Raw genomic sequence first — 16502 nt, forward strand, 5'->3', positions numbered from 1 at the left:
CCCACTATGTCTCTGTCCCTTTATGTTTTCTGATCAATACTTTCCTTCCTCTCCTCCTGCCGTAATCCTGCAGTGTCCTGGTATGCAGACACTTCCGAAGTCCCAGTTAGTGGTCAGCTCAAGATTCACAGATTCCAAGGCCAGAAGAAACCATTGTGATCATCTAGTCTGAACTCCCACATAACAAAGGCCATAGAACTTCCCCACGGTAATTCTAGAGCAGAGCTTTTAGAAACACTTCCAGTCTTGATTTTAAAAATTGCCAGCAATGGAGAATCTACCACGAGCCTTGGTAAATTGTTCCAATGGTTAATTATCCTTACTGTTAAAAATATACACTTTATTTCCACTCCTAAATTTGTCTAGCTTCAATTTCCAGCCATTGGATTGTGTTATACCTTTCACTGCTAGACTGAAGAGCCCATTACCATGTATTTCTTCCCCGTGTAGGTACTTATAGACTATAGTCAAGTCACCCTTAACCTTCTCTTTGTTAAGCTATAGCGCTAGAGCTCTTTGAGTTTGTCACTATAAGGCAGGTTATCTAATCCTTTAATGATTCTCATGGCTCTTCTCTGAACCCTCTCCAGATTATCAACATCTTTCTTGAATTGTCGGCACTGGAACTGGACATGGTATTCCTGTGCTAAATACAGAAGTAAAATAACCTCTCTACTCCTTCTTGAGATTATCTTATTTATGCATCAGATGGTCGTGTTAGCTCTTTCTGACACAACAATGCACTAGGAACTCATGTTCAGCGAATTATCCACCACCACCTCTAAAGCATTTGCAGAGCCACCGCTTCCCAGGATAGAGTCCCCATCCTGTAAATATGACTGTGGTGAGGTATACAAAGCCCAGACTCGACAACAAGGGATTAAGGAGCTGCTCTGGGCTCAGGCAGCTCTGCCCCACCACGCATGATGCATGCACAGACTAGAGGAGGACTCTAAAAGGGAAGCAGAGCAGCTCACTCACTGCTAGACCAGGGAAGCAAACAGATTTTTGGCTCTCCACTCTCAAGGAAAGGGCTGACTGAAGCAGGCACTTCCCAGGCGGCTGTTGCCCAATGGTTGCTCCCTGATGGAAGGGGGTGCCAGATTCTAACACACCTTGATAGGGAATCATTCCCCTCTATTTCCTGTTAGCTCAGTTTATTTGCATTAATTCCCCTTGTTTTTTGTTCATGGATTACCCTGGAAGAGGAGAGACTTCAGTGACCTGCTGGAGGGCCAAGTTGCAGGAAGAGGCAGAGCGACCATTGGCAGGGGGTACCCAACAGGAAGAGAGCTGCTACACCAGTTCTGGCTACAAGGAGGTGCTAGCAGTGAGTCAACCCTTTCACAATGGCCTACGTTCTTTGTTTCCCAGATTATATGTTTATGTTTAGCTGTATTAAAATGCATATTGTTTGCTTGAGCCCAGTTTACCAAGCAATATAGATCGCTCTGTATCAGTGACCCGTCGTCTTCATTATTTACCACTACCCCAATTTTTGTGTCATCCGTAAACTTTATCAGTTATAATTCTATGTTTTCATCTAAGTCATCGATAAGAATGTTTACTAGCACAGGGCTAAGAACTGATTCCTGCAGGACCCCACTATACACACACATGCTCAATGATGATTCCCCATTTACATTTTTATTTTGAGATCTATCAGTCAGTCAGCTTTTAATACGTTGAATGTGTATCATGTTAATTTTATATTGACCTAGTTTTTAAATCAGTTACGCTACCAAGTCAAATGCACTACAGAACTCTATATTACATCAACACTATTAACTTTATCAACCAAATTTGTAATCTCCTCAAAAAACAGCTATCAAGTTAGTTTGACAGGATCTATTTTTCATAAATCCATGTTGACTGGTATTAGTTATATTACTCTCTTTTTTAATTCTTTATTAATTGAGTCCCATATCAGCCACTTTATTATCTTGCCTGAGATTAATGTCTGACTGACAACCCTATGCTTACCCTGGTTATCCTGTTTATCCTTTTTAAATATTGGCACAATGTTAGCTTTCTTCCAGTCTTCTGGAATTTTCCCAGTGTTCCAAGACTTATTGAAAATCAACATTAATGGTCCACTGAGCTCTTTTAAAACTCTTGGATGCAAGCTATTTGGAACTACTGATTTTAAAATGTCTAACTTCAGCATCCAGGAAATACGCATCCTTTAAATTGAGGGTGGCATACCGGTCCCCTGGATCTAGAGAGGGGATAATGGAGGCCAAGGATACCATGTGGTACTTCAGTTTCTTCATGAATCTGTTGCAGTTTCGCAGGTCCAGGATCAGTCTGAGATCACCATTGGCCTTTGGGATTAGGAAGTAACTGGAGTAGAACTCCCAGCCCCTTAGCTTCGGTGGAACCTCCTCCACTGCTCCTGCCCTAAGGAGCAACTGCACCTCCTGAGCTAAAAGTCTCCCAAGAGAAGGGTTCCTAAAGAGGGACAGGGAGGGAGGGTGGGAAGGAGGGGAACAACTGAATTGAAGGGTGTATCTCACTTCTGCTGTGCACAGTACCCTGTGATCTGTGGTAATGAGGGCCCAAGCCTGACAGAAGTGGGATAAGCAGTCCACAGATGCAGGGGACATAGGATCCAGACACTGTCCTGGTAAGCTGTCCTCAGGCACACTCTAAAAAGGCCTGCTTAGACCCTGCCAAATATCTCAAGGGAGCAGATGAGGATTGGGATGGAGGCCTCCTCTTGTAGCCTCTGTTCCTTCTCCTACTGTATTCCTGCCTCTGCTGTGGTCTGCGGAAGATAAATGCAGGCCATTGGTTGGGGCTTACAGTGCTTCCTAATGGGGGCTGGTGTATGCAGACCCAAGAATTTCAAAGCAGCCCTTGAGTCTTTCAAACTATAGAGTTTTGAATCAGTTTGCTCTAAAAAGAGCCTTCAAAAGACAGGTCCTAGATCATTTGCTGGACCTCATAGGGCAGTCCCAAAGACTGAAGCCAGGAGCTCTGCCTCATGACCACTGCAGAAGCCATGGAGCGGGCTGCAGGGTTTGCCGTGTCCAGAGCCACCTGGAGGGATGCTTTGGCTACTGCTTTGCCTTCCTCTACCAGGACCAAAAATTCACCCTTGGATTCCAACAGCAGGAGCTCCCTGAACTTTGCCATTGCAGTCCAGGAGTTAGTCATACCGACCCAGGAAAGCCTGGTTGTTGGCAATCCTTAACTGGAGGCCACCTGTAGAGTAGACCTTTCTGCCAAAAGAGTCAAGTCTTATGGCATCTTTGACCTTAGGGGACAGCCCTTTTAGCCCCTATCTCTTCCTTTCATGTGCCATCAAAATGGCCAGCGAGCCTGAGGGGTGGGAGTGGGGGGTTGAATACAAAAACTCATACACCTTGGGAGGGACAAACTATTTCCTCTCCATCATCTTGGCAGTAGGTTGGAGGGATGCATGGGTCTGCCAGGGCAATTTTATAGGTTCTAGGATGGCATCATTCAATGGCAGGGCCATGCATGATGGTCCTGAGGTCACTAAAATATCCACTAAGCCATGGGAGGATTCAGAGATATCTTCTGGTTTTATGCTCACGGTCTGGGCTACCCTCTGCATGAGTTCCTGGTGTGCTTTATAATCATCCTGGGTCAGCGTCATAGCTGTCCGCAAGCCCCCCACCCCCGGGCCCCACTGCCTCAGCGGAGGAGGAAGATGATGAGGCCTGTACAGGCACAAGGCCCTGTACTTCTCCCTCTGCTCCAGATGAGTCCTCTGAGGGGAAGTCCTACGGTTTGCTACCAGGCTCGGCACCAGGGACCAATCTCCGCTCTGAGGGAGATGGGCAGGGGAGCTCGAGCCTCTGATATCGCAGAGAAGAATCTTCTAGATTGGGATCCCTGGATAGACTGGAATTCCCAGGGGCTCCAAAATGGCCACTGGTAGCATGCCCTGGCTCATGTCCGCCACAGGGTCCGTTGATTGGAGCAATGTCTGCGCCTGCACAGGACTCTGCTTCTGACTCAGAGGCCAAGGAGTCGCTTCTTGGCGACTGGGGCAGTTGCAGAGAGCAGTGCTGTGAATGAGGGGATCTATGCTGTACTATCATGGCTAGCTTACCCTTTGCCAGTACCGGCCTCAGCGCCATGGTATCCCTCAGCTCTGATGCTGCTGCTGACATCTCCCAAATGGTATGGGATAGTGGCACCAGGACGGAAAGGAAGTCTCTTGCTGTCTCAAAAGCCTTCAATGTCGACAGTAGAGTCAGGGCTGCCGCCCTATGGTGGCTCTCCCTAGGTGGGGAGTCCGAAGGTACCAGACTCACGCGTCCTTCCTGGGGCCGGAGTTGACAGTGCCACATGCCCCATTGCTGCCTCTAAGTGGCTCAGCATGGGTCACACTGACCGCATCCCTATGGCCTGTAGACCTTGGGGTTAGAGAGTGCCATCTTCTTCTGTTTTTTCGTCACCACTGGCGATGGTGAGCGCTGGAATTGACTTTCTTGGCATCGAGGACTCATGTCAGTGTCGTAAATCCTGGACTGCCAGTGTGGATTCCTTTCTTGGTGCCAGGGATGCAGAATGGCACTGCGTCTCCCTCAGAGACACTGGGGCACTCCTTACTGACCTAGAAATACACTATGTTGATTTCACCTGAGTCGGTGCCGAAGGGGGAAGGAGTACTGCCTCCATAAAGAGGAACTTCAGTCTAGTGTCCCTGTCCTTTTTTGTCCTTGGTCTGAAGCTCCTGCAGATCCTGCACCTGGGCCTCTCCCAGACACTTAAGGCAACTCTTGTGCAGGTCACTAACAGGCATTGGTTTGTGGCACGCTGCACACAGTTTAAACCCTGGGGACCGAGGCGCACCCTGGTGCCCACAGTGGGCTAGTCCCACGAAGTGGGGAATGCTACTAATTATACTACACTACTTAGCTAAGAACTAATCTAATACTAACAGTAACTATTTACAATTATTTTACAGAAAAGTCCACTGAGAAGAAACACTTGTGAAACGCAAGAGACAAGCTGAAGTTCCAGCGACCGTCACGGGCAATAAGAAGCAACTGGAGGGGTGGCAAGGCCACAGACCCCCTATATACCGGCACTATGAGGGTGCGACTCCAGGGGGCACCAGAGCCAACCTGATGGATACTACTGAGGGAAAACTTTCCAGCAGCAATGTATCCAGGGTGCGCACACCTACATTGGAATGGTCATGAGGAAGCACTCGAAGAAAGAGAGTTATCATATGATATGCCTATGTCATTTGTGTTTTTCCCAATACAGAACAGAAATAGTTAGTGAACTTTTCTGCATTTTTCTGCATTATTGATAATTTTACCATTTCCATCTTGTAATAGATTAATACCATTGTCAGAATTCTTTTTTTAAAAACTCCTTATTCTCTTTAACTCTGCTGTCCATAGATTTCTCCTTGTCCCTTTGCTTCGCTCATCAATTCCTAGAATCTGATTTATATTCATTACTATCATCTTCCCCTTTCTCCCATTTGTTAGATACTTTTATAGTTGCCTTTACTTCCCCTGTAAACCAGATTAGTTTTTTAACCAATACTGCCTTATCAACAGAATGGGCTAAAAAGGTAAACTGACTAGGATTGTGCATTAGCAGGGGGTGTTTATACTTGGTCAATGACCCTATAATAATGGGTATTTGCAGGCCTCTCTGTTCTGTGTAAACAATGAAAGAAAATTATTTGGCCATTAGTAGATATGAGTATAACTCTAACATTTGTCATAGCAAAAAAAATTCTAGATACCTTGTTGTACCATGGGCTTTCTGTGACTAGTGTTATAAACCATTTGGCCCAGCTTATACTAATGAATGGACTGTTTTCTGCTTTAGTTGAGGGGATCCTGTCACTGATTATTTTTCTAGTATAGATGGGGGTTTAGTTTCTGAACCCAACTGGTTCAATATATAAAGTACTTCAGTGCTCAGTCTTAGTCCTTTGTAAGTTTCTTAGGCTGGGAACCTTGTCTTCTTTTATGTCCTATACAGCACTGATCACATGTGAACACTTAACCATGACTTGTAAAGGGAAAACATGGGGTTTGTGCTCTTTTTACTTCTTTGACAGATTGAAAAGGCCTGAAAGTGACTTCTCCTTCACCCCTACCCCAAAAAGAGTTTGTGTGGCTGCTTCTCATAATCCTAGAAATAGCAGGGATGTCATGTCTGCTTTTCTCTGGTTTTAGTGGAGGGTTGGCTGGAGGTTTCAGTGCTGAAGGGCCAGAGGCTTGACTTTTTCGCCATCCATTAATTAGGTTTCACTTGTGTGGTCTCTCTGTCATAAATCTACCAGTTCTCTAGTTCTTCTTAGTCTTCCAGGGAAAGCAGGGTAGAAAAGACCAGAATTTCAAATAAGAAAAAGAAGCTGACTTTAAAAAAAATAAAAAATAAAAAAGAAGAAAGAAAAAGCCCACAAATTTACTTTCAGGCCTTCTTCATATATCAAAAAGGGAAAATGGCACAAATCCGTTTTTTTTCTTCTTTGCAGGTCACTTTAATCATAACAATAATAATAAGCCTTGGCTCCTAATGATGCTGCTACAGGGTAGTGAGTGAGAACAGAGGAACAGAGACAAAAATAGTAACAGAAGAAAAGACAAACAAGAGTGAAATAGGGAAAAGACATGCAAAGGAAGAGAAATAACCTCTTCCTCATCTTTCTAACAGAATGGAGTTAAGTGGGGGTGGCCCTAACAAGGATCCCCTCTGCATTCTCTCCATTAACTATGTTGTTTTAGAGTTTAGAGATGAACGCCCCAAATATGTGATTTGACCTTGCATACAATGCTGCTACAGCAATGGCCCGTTCATTCCTGCTAAATAACCTTAGGAGCTCTCAAACCAGAGAACCAGAGTGTATAAAATTTTATGGTTTTAAAAAGATGGATTATTTTAAATTGGATTTTTAATTTAAATTAAATAGTCATATATTATTATTTTTTAAATAAACCTATTTAAAATTAAATTTGAAATTGACAGTCTACATTCAGGCTTACATTTATTATCAGCTATTAAAATAATTCAAATGAAATATAAGAAATAATATTAAGCACTACTCTTTGCTGCCAAACTGAAACCACTGAACTAGTGGAAGTCACTGGCTAAGGACCAGGACCAGAGTTTGCTGAAGTGCTAAAATAGCTTTCGATAGCAGTAGCTTTTTCTGCGGGTGCAGAAAGAATATTTCCTCTTCAGTTTATTCAACTAGTTCAATTGGATGACTAATTCATTCAAAGTTAAGGAACCATTTTGGAGTTGAAAAAGCAGGAAAGCTTTTTTCTTCTTCTGATCTATGGGGAAAAAACTGTGTGAGAGGATGAGATCTACTATTTCTAGACTCGTAAGCACAGGGTGGCCATAACAATCAGTTCAACTCAGTAACTACAGATGATATTTCCCTTTGTTTAATAAATCAGCTAGTTTATCAAAACATGTTTTGCATTTAAAACTTTTTTCTTAGTTCATAGTCAACACAGTTTTATTTAATAAACACAAATAAAATGCTGTTTTTGTGCATTTTTACTTGAACTGGAATTTCCATCCAAATAGAGCTTGACAACAAATCACAAGTAAAAATTTAAGCTATGTAATTGCTTAAATAAATGTATATAGATATAGAGTATCCTCCAGGTCAGCAAAGAGAAGCACCAAAGTTCATGTAAAATCTATATTTAGTTACAAATTAACATGTTTTAATGGTTACCAGCCAATGGGAATCAACCTTTCTTTAGGAAAATAACTAAAAAATATAAAGGCAAAACATGATTAAAATAAATTATTTAAATCAAGGTTTCCTGCTTGCTGATTTAAAGCAAGATTAAAATTGGTGAGTTCAATCATTCTGATTTAAATCAATTCACTTTGCTGGGAACTAGAGCTATGTTTAACAAAAAAAAAAAATTGTAAGGCAGCTTCTTCCATGTAATGTTCCCATATACTGTGATGTATTTTCATTCTAAATGGCTTCTTACTTCTCATTAAGGAAAACAAGAAAAGTCTATTAAGTAAAATCTCCATGAGAGCACTGGGTCTCTCTCCTCTGTAAGATATACTTAGTAACACTGAGAATAAAATGGCTGCCGTCTTTGCACGCAGGCAGAGTTCTTAGAAATGTGAAGGTACAATACACAGAAAAAGGCATCACCATTTCACAGCCACATTAGCCACTTCCAATCCCCTCCTTGCAGCCAAAATATTTCTTCATACAGCTGATATTCAAAAGTCTTTTCCTCACATGTGCAAACACACACTTTCTCAAAATCACAGGGAAAAGACTGTAGTCAATAAAAAGAGAAACGCTTTTTTTTTTAAAGGACAATTTCCAGTCTTGTCAATCTGGCACATTTTACAAGCTATTTTAAGGGGATGAAGGAGAGAGAGTCTGAAATTAAATTCTCCATGAACAGAAATTACTCCAGTCTCCTTCCTCCTTCACCATAGAAACCTCAGGGTTTTGAAGCAAGCCTGTTCCTCTCCTCCCCCAGCCCAAGCAATGTAATTGCCATGGTACATTAACTTTTTTTCTCTTGTTCATTTCATATTTACCAGAGCTTTGACTGATTACCCCTTATTGTTACCTACACCCACTGAGAAGAAGCCTAATACATTCTAAATGTTTCTCACTGCTTGAGTGTTGTTGCACATTAATTCAGTTGTGAAGAAAGCAAGATTCTTAGCTGCTCATCCCAACGTGAATTATAAGACAGCAGATCTCTTTGGAAGAGCAAGCACTCTGATGTATTAGAAGCAATTACAAAATACCTTTTGTGTCACTCTTAGTTGGGTACTGTTTGTTATTAATGGTGCATTTTGTTCCATCAAAACATCTTGTGCACATCTAACCAGGCGGCAACTGGAAGTGGTGATATTTCCTCCACTAGGGCTAAACTGAATCTAGTCCACCTGTGTCTGGCACTAACTATTTCTCCTTCTTTCAGAGTAGCAGCCGTGTTAGTCTGTATCCACGAAAAGAAAAGGAGTACTTGTGGCATCTTAGAGACTAACAAATTTATTTGAGCATAAACTTTCGTGAGCTACAGCTCACTTCATCGGATGCATGCATCCGATGAAGTGAGCTGTAGCTCACGAAAGTTTATGCTCAAATAAATTTGTTAGTCTCTAAGGTGCCACAACTACTCCTTTTCTATTTCTCCTTCTGTCATTACTCTAAACTTTCTGGAACTGCTAGATTTAACACCCAAAGCCTCTTATTATGTGGATGGCTTTGGGTCATAGGTGTTAATGGAAAAACATCCTACTGTCTATGCCTCAGTTTTCTCCATCAATAAAATTGAGGTGTAAAGTGCTTTGACATCCATGGATGAAAAGTGCTATATAAGTGCTAAATATTTTTGTTGTTGTTGTTATTGAGTGTATGCTGTTTTATATCCCTGGGGAAGTAAGCTGTGTATCCAGCTGCTCTGTTGGACCTTGAGAATGTCTGATTAAGATTGGATGGGTGGTATGTAAATGGTTAATATTAGTTGGTTAATGTCTAGAATAATTGCTTTCATAAAAAGAGACGTGATACTGGAGGGAACATACACTCTTCCAGTATCCCACCTACTTTCCAAGACATTTGGATGTCTGTGCATGTAAGGCCAACTTGTCTAGTTTTCATTATACCTGTTATCACTTGTTTAAATTTTAACGTTATTATCTGAGTGAATCTTACTACTGGCTTGTAATTTTCCTTCAGCGTCTGCTGGGGTATGCCCAGGTAACATGCCTCAGAAATACTGACTGAGGATTCTTGAGCTATATCTGTACTTGAAATGTTCCCCTGGAAATGAGTGCTTAGAAAAAGCTACTTCCTGTTTCTGTTCTTCCTGTCTTGACACACGTCAGTCTGCATTTTCTGTCAGTAGCCCCCAAGGATTGCCCATCTGCCCACTTCAGAGCACTCAGGGTTTTGAAATGTTTTCTGGTATCTTGTAATACTGCTTTCTTGTTTCCTTGCTTAACTTGCATTTTCTGATAAAGTGACGTTTTCTGTTGTGCTCTCTGAGAGTGGTAAAAACCACCGCAAGTTTCCTTTAAGTCAAATGGAGCAGGTTTGGAGATTCACTCAGGGGAGTGGCTGGCAGGTGCAACCAACAAGGTAAAAATTCTTCTGTTTCTTATGGAAAACAGACACTTGAGGTTGCCTCTTACAATGGGTAAAGGGAGAGACAAAAGATTTGAAATGTAGTAGGCATAGTTACACTTAGTGAATAAACCTAATAATTTTTGCATTCCAGACACTTGACGTGGCCTCATTTGTGCTGAGACTTCTCCATCTGACCATACCACGACCACTGTCTCTTGTTTTCTTCTGTGACTCTTCTCTGCCCATCACCAGTGAGGTTCATCTGAGAACCAGGTTCTCCACATGGTAGAGATTCTAAGGTACTGATATTGTATTCTCATGAGATGCAGCAAATTACACTCCTCACAAATGGTTGCTTGTTGTTGATTGTGCACAGAATGATCATACTAGTCCCTATTCATGCTCTTATAATATACAGCAACCAAAGGCAGGATCCTGTTTTCCTTGGGTAGACACAGTTTCCTCTTTGAAAGAGCCAATAAGGCTGTAATGTGTGAATTCTTTTGTACCTGGGGTGCATATATTCTTCTCCTCCAATACAGAATAATAGAAATGAATGGCTGGAAAGAACCTAGAGAGGTCATCAAGAACAGCCCCTTGGCTGAGACAGGATCAAATAAACCGTCCTAAAGACAGATGTTTGTCTAACCTGTTCTTAAAAACCTCCAAAGATGGGGATTCCACACCTTTCTTAGAAGCCTATTCCAGAACTTAACTACCCCTTATAGTTAGAACGTTTTCCTAATATCTAACCTAAACATCCCTTGCTGCAAATTAAGCCCATTACTTCTTGTCCTATCTTCAGCTGACATGGAGAACAATTGATCACTCTCCTCTTGATAAGTCAACATATTGAATACTAACATCAGGTCCCCCCTCAGTCTTCTCTTCTTAAAATTAAACATTCCCAGTTTTGTTAGAAAACCTTTCCTCACAAGTCAGGTTATCGTTAATTTGTTCACATCTTTCTTAAAGAGTGGTGGCCAGAAATGGACATAATACTCCACCTGAGGATTCACCAGCACCAAGTAGCCCAGGACAATTACCTCCCATGTCTTACATATGAGATTCCTGTTAATACCCCCTAGAATGTTGTTAGCCTTTGTAACTGCATCATATTGTCCACTATAACAGAGGTGGCCAAACTGTGGCTTGCGAGCCACATGGGGCTCTTTTACCATTAAGGTGTGGCTCTTGGAGCCTCAGGACCTCTGCCTTGCAGCAAGGTGGTGGGATAGAGGCTTCTGCCCAGCAGGGAGGGGGGTGTCTCAGGGCTTCAACCCCGTGGGGCGCACCTGCCAGGGCTCAAGGCTTCAGCAGGAATGGGGCTGAAGCACCAAGCCCTAAAAGGTGCCTCCCAGGGGGCTGAAGCCCCAAGCCCAGTGGTGGGAAAAATAAGATTTTTCTGGATCTGGCCCATCTAACATTTCTGTCTGGTACGCCATGACTAACATTTCTGTCCTCATGATCTCCAGGCTGCTAAAAGTCCCACAGCACAGCGGGGCGCTCAGGCAGGCTGCCTGCTTGCCATGGCCTCACGCCACTCCTGGAAGTGGCCAGCTGCTGCTGGCATGTCTCTGCGTGCCCCAGGTTTGGGGGAGGTGGCTCCATGTGCTGCCCCAGTGCCATCCTCACAGCTCCCATTGGCTGGAAACCGGCCAATGGGAGCTGCAGGGGAGGTGCTAGTGGGCACGGGCAGCACACAGAGACCCACTGGCCCCCTCCCACCAAAGAACGTACAGAGACGTGCCAGCAGCTGGCCACTTCCAGGAGCGGTGTGGGGCCACAGCATGCAGGCAGCCTGCTTGAGCCCTGCTGCTCTGCCGGCCGGGAGCCGCCTGTGGTAAACACCTCCTGGCCAGAGCCTGCACCCCCACCCCTGCCCCAGGTCAGAATCATAGAATCATAGAATATCAGGGTTGGAAGGGACCTCAGGAGGTCATCTAGTCCAACCCCCTGCTCAAAGCAGGACCAATCCCCAATCAAATCATCCCAGCCAGGGCTTTGTCAAGCCTGACCTTAAAAACTTCCAAGGAAGGAGATTCTACCACCTCCCTAGGTAACGCATTCCAGAACCCCCTCCTGTACCCAAACTCCCTCCCAGAGCCTGCACCCCAAGACTCTGCACCAGCCTGCAGCTCCCTCCTGCACCCAAACTTCCTCCCAGACCCCGGACCCTCTCCTGCCCCCTCAGTTTTTGCACAAATTATTATGTGGCACTGCAGTGGAGGGGTAGAATTTAAAAATTTCATTAATATAGTAGAAATGTGTGGCCTATGACAACTCACCAAAATTCATGGAGTGGCCCCATGTGAATATTATTTCCCACCCCTGCCAAAGCCCCAGCAGGTGTGCCCCAGCTCTCTAACTTCTGAAGTTTGCCATGTGTGGCTCGGAGGGTCAGTAAGTTTGGCCACCTCTGCACTATAACTCTCAGATCCTTTTCAGCAGTACTACCGCCTAGCCAGTTATTCCCCATTTTGTAGTTGTACATTTGATTTTTCCTTCCTAAGTGATGTAGTTTGTACTTGTCTCTCTTTTTAATTTCATTTTGTTGATTTCAGACTAATTCTCCAATTGGTCAATGTCCTTTTGAATTCTAATCTTGGCCTCCAAAGTGCTTGCAACTCTTCCCAGCTTGGTGTCATCCACAAATTTTATAAGCATACCCTTCTACTCCATTATCCAAATCATTAATTAAAATATTGAATAGTATCAGACCCAGGACTGACCCTACGCCCACCCAGTTAGATAGTGAACCATTGATAACTACTCAACCAGGTGAAATCCACCTTATAGTAATTTCATCTAAACCACATTTTCCTAGTTTGCTTATGAAAATATAATGTGGGACTGTGTCAAAAAGCCTTACTAAAATCAAGATATAACAAGTCTACAGCTTCCCCCAGGCCAGTAACCCCATCAAAGAAAGAAATTAGATTGGCTTGGCATGTTCTTAACAAATCTATACTGGCTATTCCTTAAAACGCAATTATCCTCTAAATGCTTACAAACTGATAGTTTAATAATCCAGTATCTTTCCAGGTATCAAAGTTAGGATGACTGGTCTAATTCCTGGTGTCCTCCTTGTGCTCCTCTTTAAAGGTAGGTACTATGTTTGCCCTTCTCCAGTCCTCTGTCCTCCATGAATTTTCGAAGATACTGTACTTGCTAATTGCTAAGGGTTCTGAGATTGCTTCAACTAGTTCTTTAAGTATCCTTGGATGAATTTCACTGGGCTCTGTTGACTTGAATACATCCATCCTACTTAAATATTCTTTAACCTGTTCTTCCCCTATTTTGGCTTGCGTGTCTTCCCCCTTGTTAATATTAATTGTGTTGAATATCTGGTCACCATTTTCCTTTTCAGTGAAGACTGAAACAAAATAGGCATTAAACACCTCAGCCTTCTTGATGGCCTTAGTTATTTGCTCTCCTTCCCTGCTAAGAAGGGGACCTACACTTTCTTTTGTTTTGCTTCCAATGTATTTAAAGAACCTCTTCTGATTGCCTTTTATGTCCTTTGCTAGGCGTAACTCATTTTGTGCTTTAATCTTTCTGATTTTGTCCCGATGTGCTATTCTTGTGCTAGTCTTTATACTCCTCTTTAGCAATTTGTCCATGTCTCCACTTTTTGATTTTCAGGTCATTAAAGAGCTTCTGATGGAGTCATACTGGCCTCTTACTATTCTTCCTGTCTTTCCTTCACATCAGAATAGTTTGCAGTTGTGCCTTTAATACTGTCTTTATGAGAAACTGCCAGCTCTCCTGAACTCCTTTATCTCTTAGGGCTACTCTACCCTGGCAATGTTAAAGTACTGACGAGGCATGTGTAGTCGCGGCAGAGCGCTGGTTGAGCTCTCTCCCAGCGCTCTAAAAAAACCACCTCCACGAGGGGCGCAGCTACCAGGGCTGGGGGTGCAGCTCCCAGCCCTGGTGCACTGTCTATACTGGCATTTTACAGTGCTGAAACTTGCTGCACTCGGGGGGGGGGATGTTTTTTCACACCCCTGAGCAAGAAAGTTGCAGCGCTGTAAAGTGCCAGTGTAGACAAGCCCTCAGATTTTCTTCTCATGAGACCTTTTCTACTAGTTGTCTGAATTCAAAGTCTGCTTTTTTGAATTCCATTGTCCTTATTCTGCTGCTCTCACGCCTTCCTTCCCTTAGAATAGTGAAAGCTATCATTTCATGATCAGTTTCATCCAAATTGCCTTCCACCTTCAGATTCTTTACTAAGTCCTCCCTGTTGGTCACAAAGAAGTCTAAAATGTTTGTCCCCCTGGCTACTTCCTTCACTTTCTGGAAGTTGTTCCCAGTTCTTGGAATGCCAAGAATTTATTGGAATTTTTGTGTTTTGCCATATTACTACTTTAACAGATGCCTGGATGGTTAGTCTCCCTTTACTACCAAGTCTTGTGTTTTTAGATACTTCTGTTTGTTCTCTTCCTGATTGGTGATCTGTAGTAGAACCAATCCCTACCATGAGGTCACCCCTATTTTTTCTCCTTTTATCTTACCTGGAGACTTTCAACTGGCCTCCTTCTGGACCTCAGAACAAGTGTATATATTCTTTATTTCTCTGTGATGCCAAGTAAGTCATACTTTAGCTTTTGTATTAATACTCCCAGTTCTTCCTGTTTATTCCCCATACTCCTTGATTTTGTGTATAAACATCTAAGATATTGAGCAGATTTCCTTACTGATTTCCCTCTTGTTGCTTCTGTGACCCTGCTGTAGTTGTTCATGTCCCTTGAAACATTTAAATCTCTTTAAAGATCACCTTTTTTATGTTTCCTATGGATTTTTGTCACCTGCCCCCTTTGAACCTACTTTAAAGTCCTTCTCATTCTTATCTCCTGCTTGCAAGCAGAAAGCCAAGACTGAGATTTGAACTCTTGATTGCTTGTGTGCCAGCTCAGTACCCTATCACCCGGCAAGGCCCTTTTGGTGAAAACTCTGTGTGGGGTAAGATACACTCCAGTATTTCCCCATTGACTAGGAGACTTGCTTTTGAAGAATCAAAGATTTACATCTGAGTCAAATTGAAACCCTAAAGATGGGGGCTTTGTTTCAAGTTATGGGGAGATTACAGACAAGGGTGACGGTTTGAGGGGTAACTTCCATCCTTGAGCTTGTTTTTGGATAATAATCACTATCTCTTATACGTTTCAGAGTAACAGCCGTGTTAGTCTGTATTCGCAAAAAGAAAAGGAGTACTTGTGGCACCTTAGAGACTAACCAATTTGAGCATAAGCTTATGCTCAAATAAATTGGTTAGTCTCTAAGGTGCCACAAGTACTCCTTTTCTTTTATCTCTTATATAGCACTTTTCATCCATAAATCTCAAAGCCCTCAGTGAGGCTGGTGGGCAGATGCATCAGTAAGGATGGTACTTAACGGCAGTAGAAGACAGTCTCCAGATATACGAGGTCTCATGGTCTATTGTTGGGCTTGTAACATAGCCACTTCTAAACAGCTGGTTGCTGTTAAGCAAGTTAGTGGAAGAAATCCTTGTAAATGTCAGCTTAGGCCTCACCACTGCCTCCAGTTTACTGTTTAACCAGCTATTACAAGACTTACTGTTTAACCAGCTATTACAGAAAAGCTGTTTAACCAGCTATTACAGGACTTACTGTTTAACCAGCTATTACAGGAAAGCAGAAGGAGACTCCGCTGCTTGGAAGGCATGAGATGCGATGTCCTGAGGTTGGGGGTTCCACGACCACCACTCCCAAGAGGAGAAGGCGGGTGGTGGTGGTCGGGGACTCTCTCCTCCGGGGGACTGAGTCATCTATCTGCCGCCCTGACCGGGAAAACCGAGAAGTCTGCTGCTTGCCAGGGGCTAAGATTTGCGATGTGACGGAGAGACTGCCGAGACTCATCAAGCCCTCGGATCGCTACCCCTTCCTGCTTCTCCACGTGGGCACCAATGATACTGCCAAGAATGACCTTGAGCGGATCACTGCGGACTACGTGGCTCTGGGAAGAAGGATAAAGGAGTTGGAGGCGCAAGTGGTGTTCTCGTCCATCCTCCCCGTGGAAGGAAAAGGCCTGGGTAGGGACCGTCGAATCGTGGAAGTCAACGAATGGCTACACAGGTGGTGTCGGAGAGAAGGCTTTGGATTCTTTGACCATGGGATGGTGTTCCATGAAGGAGGAGTGCTGGGCAGAGACGGGCTCCATCTTACGAAGAGAGGGAAGAGCATCTTTGCCAGCAGGCTGGCTAACCTAGTGAGGAGGGCTTTAAACTAGGTTCACCGGGGGAAGGAGACCAAAGCCCTGAGGTAAGTGGGAAAGCGGGATACCGGGAGGAAGCACAGGCAGGAATGTCTGTGAGGGGAGGGCTCCTGCCTCATACTGGGAATGAGGGGCGATCAACAGGTTATCTCAAGTGCTTATATACAAATGCACAAAGCCT

Source organism: Natator depressus, chromosome 6, assembly GCF_965152275.1.
Source record: "Natator depressus isolate rNatDep1 chromosome 6, rNatDep2.hap1, whole genome shotgun sequence".
In the NCBI taxonomy this organism is placed as follows: domain Eukaryota; kingdom Metazoa; phylum Chordata; order Testudines; family Cheloniidae; genus Natator; species Natator depressus.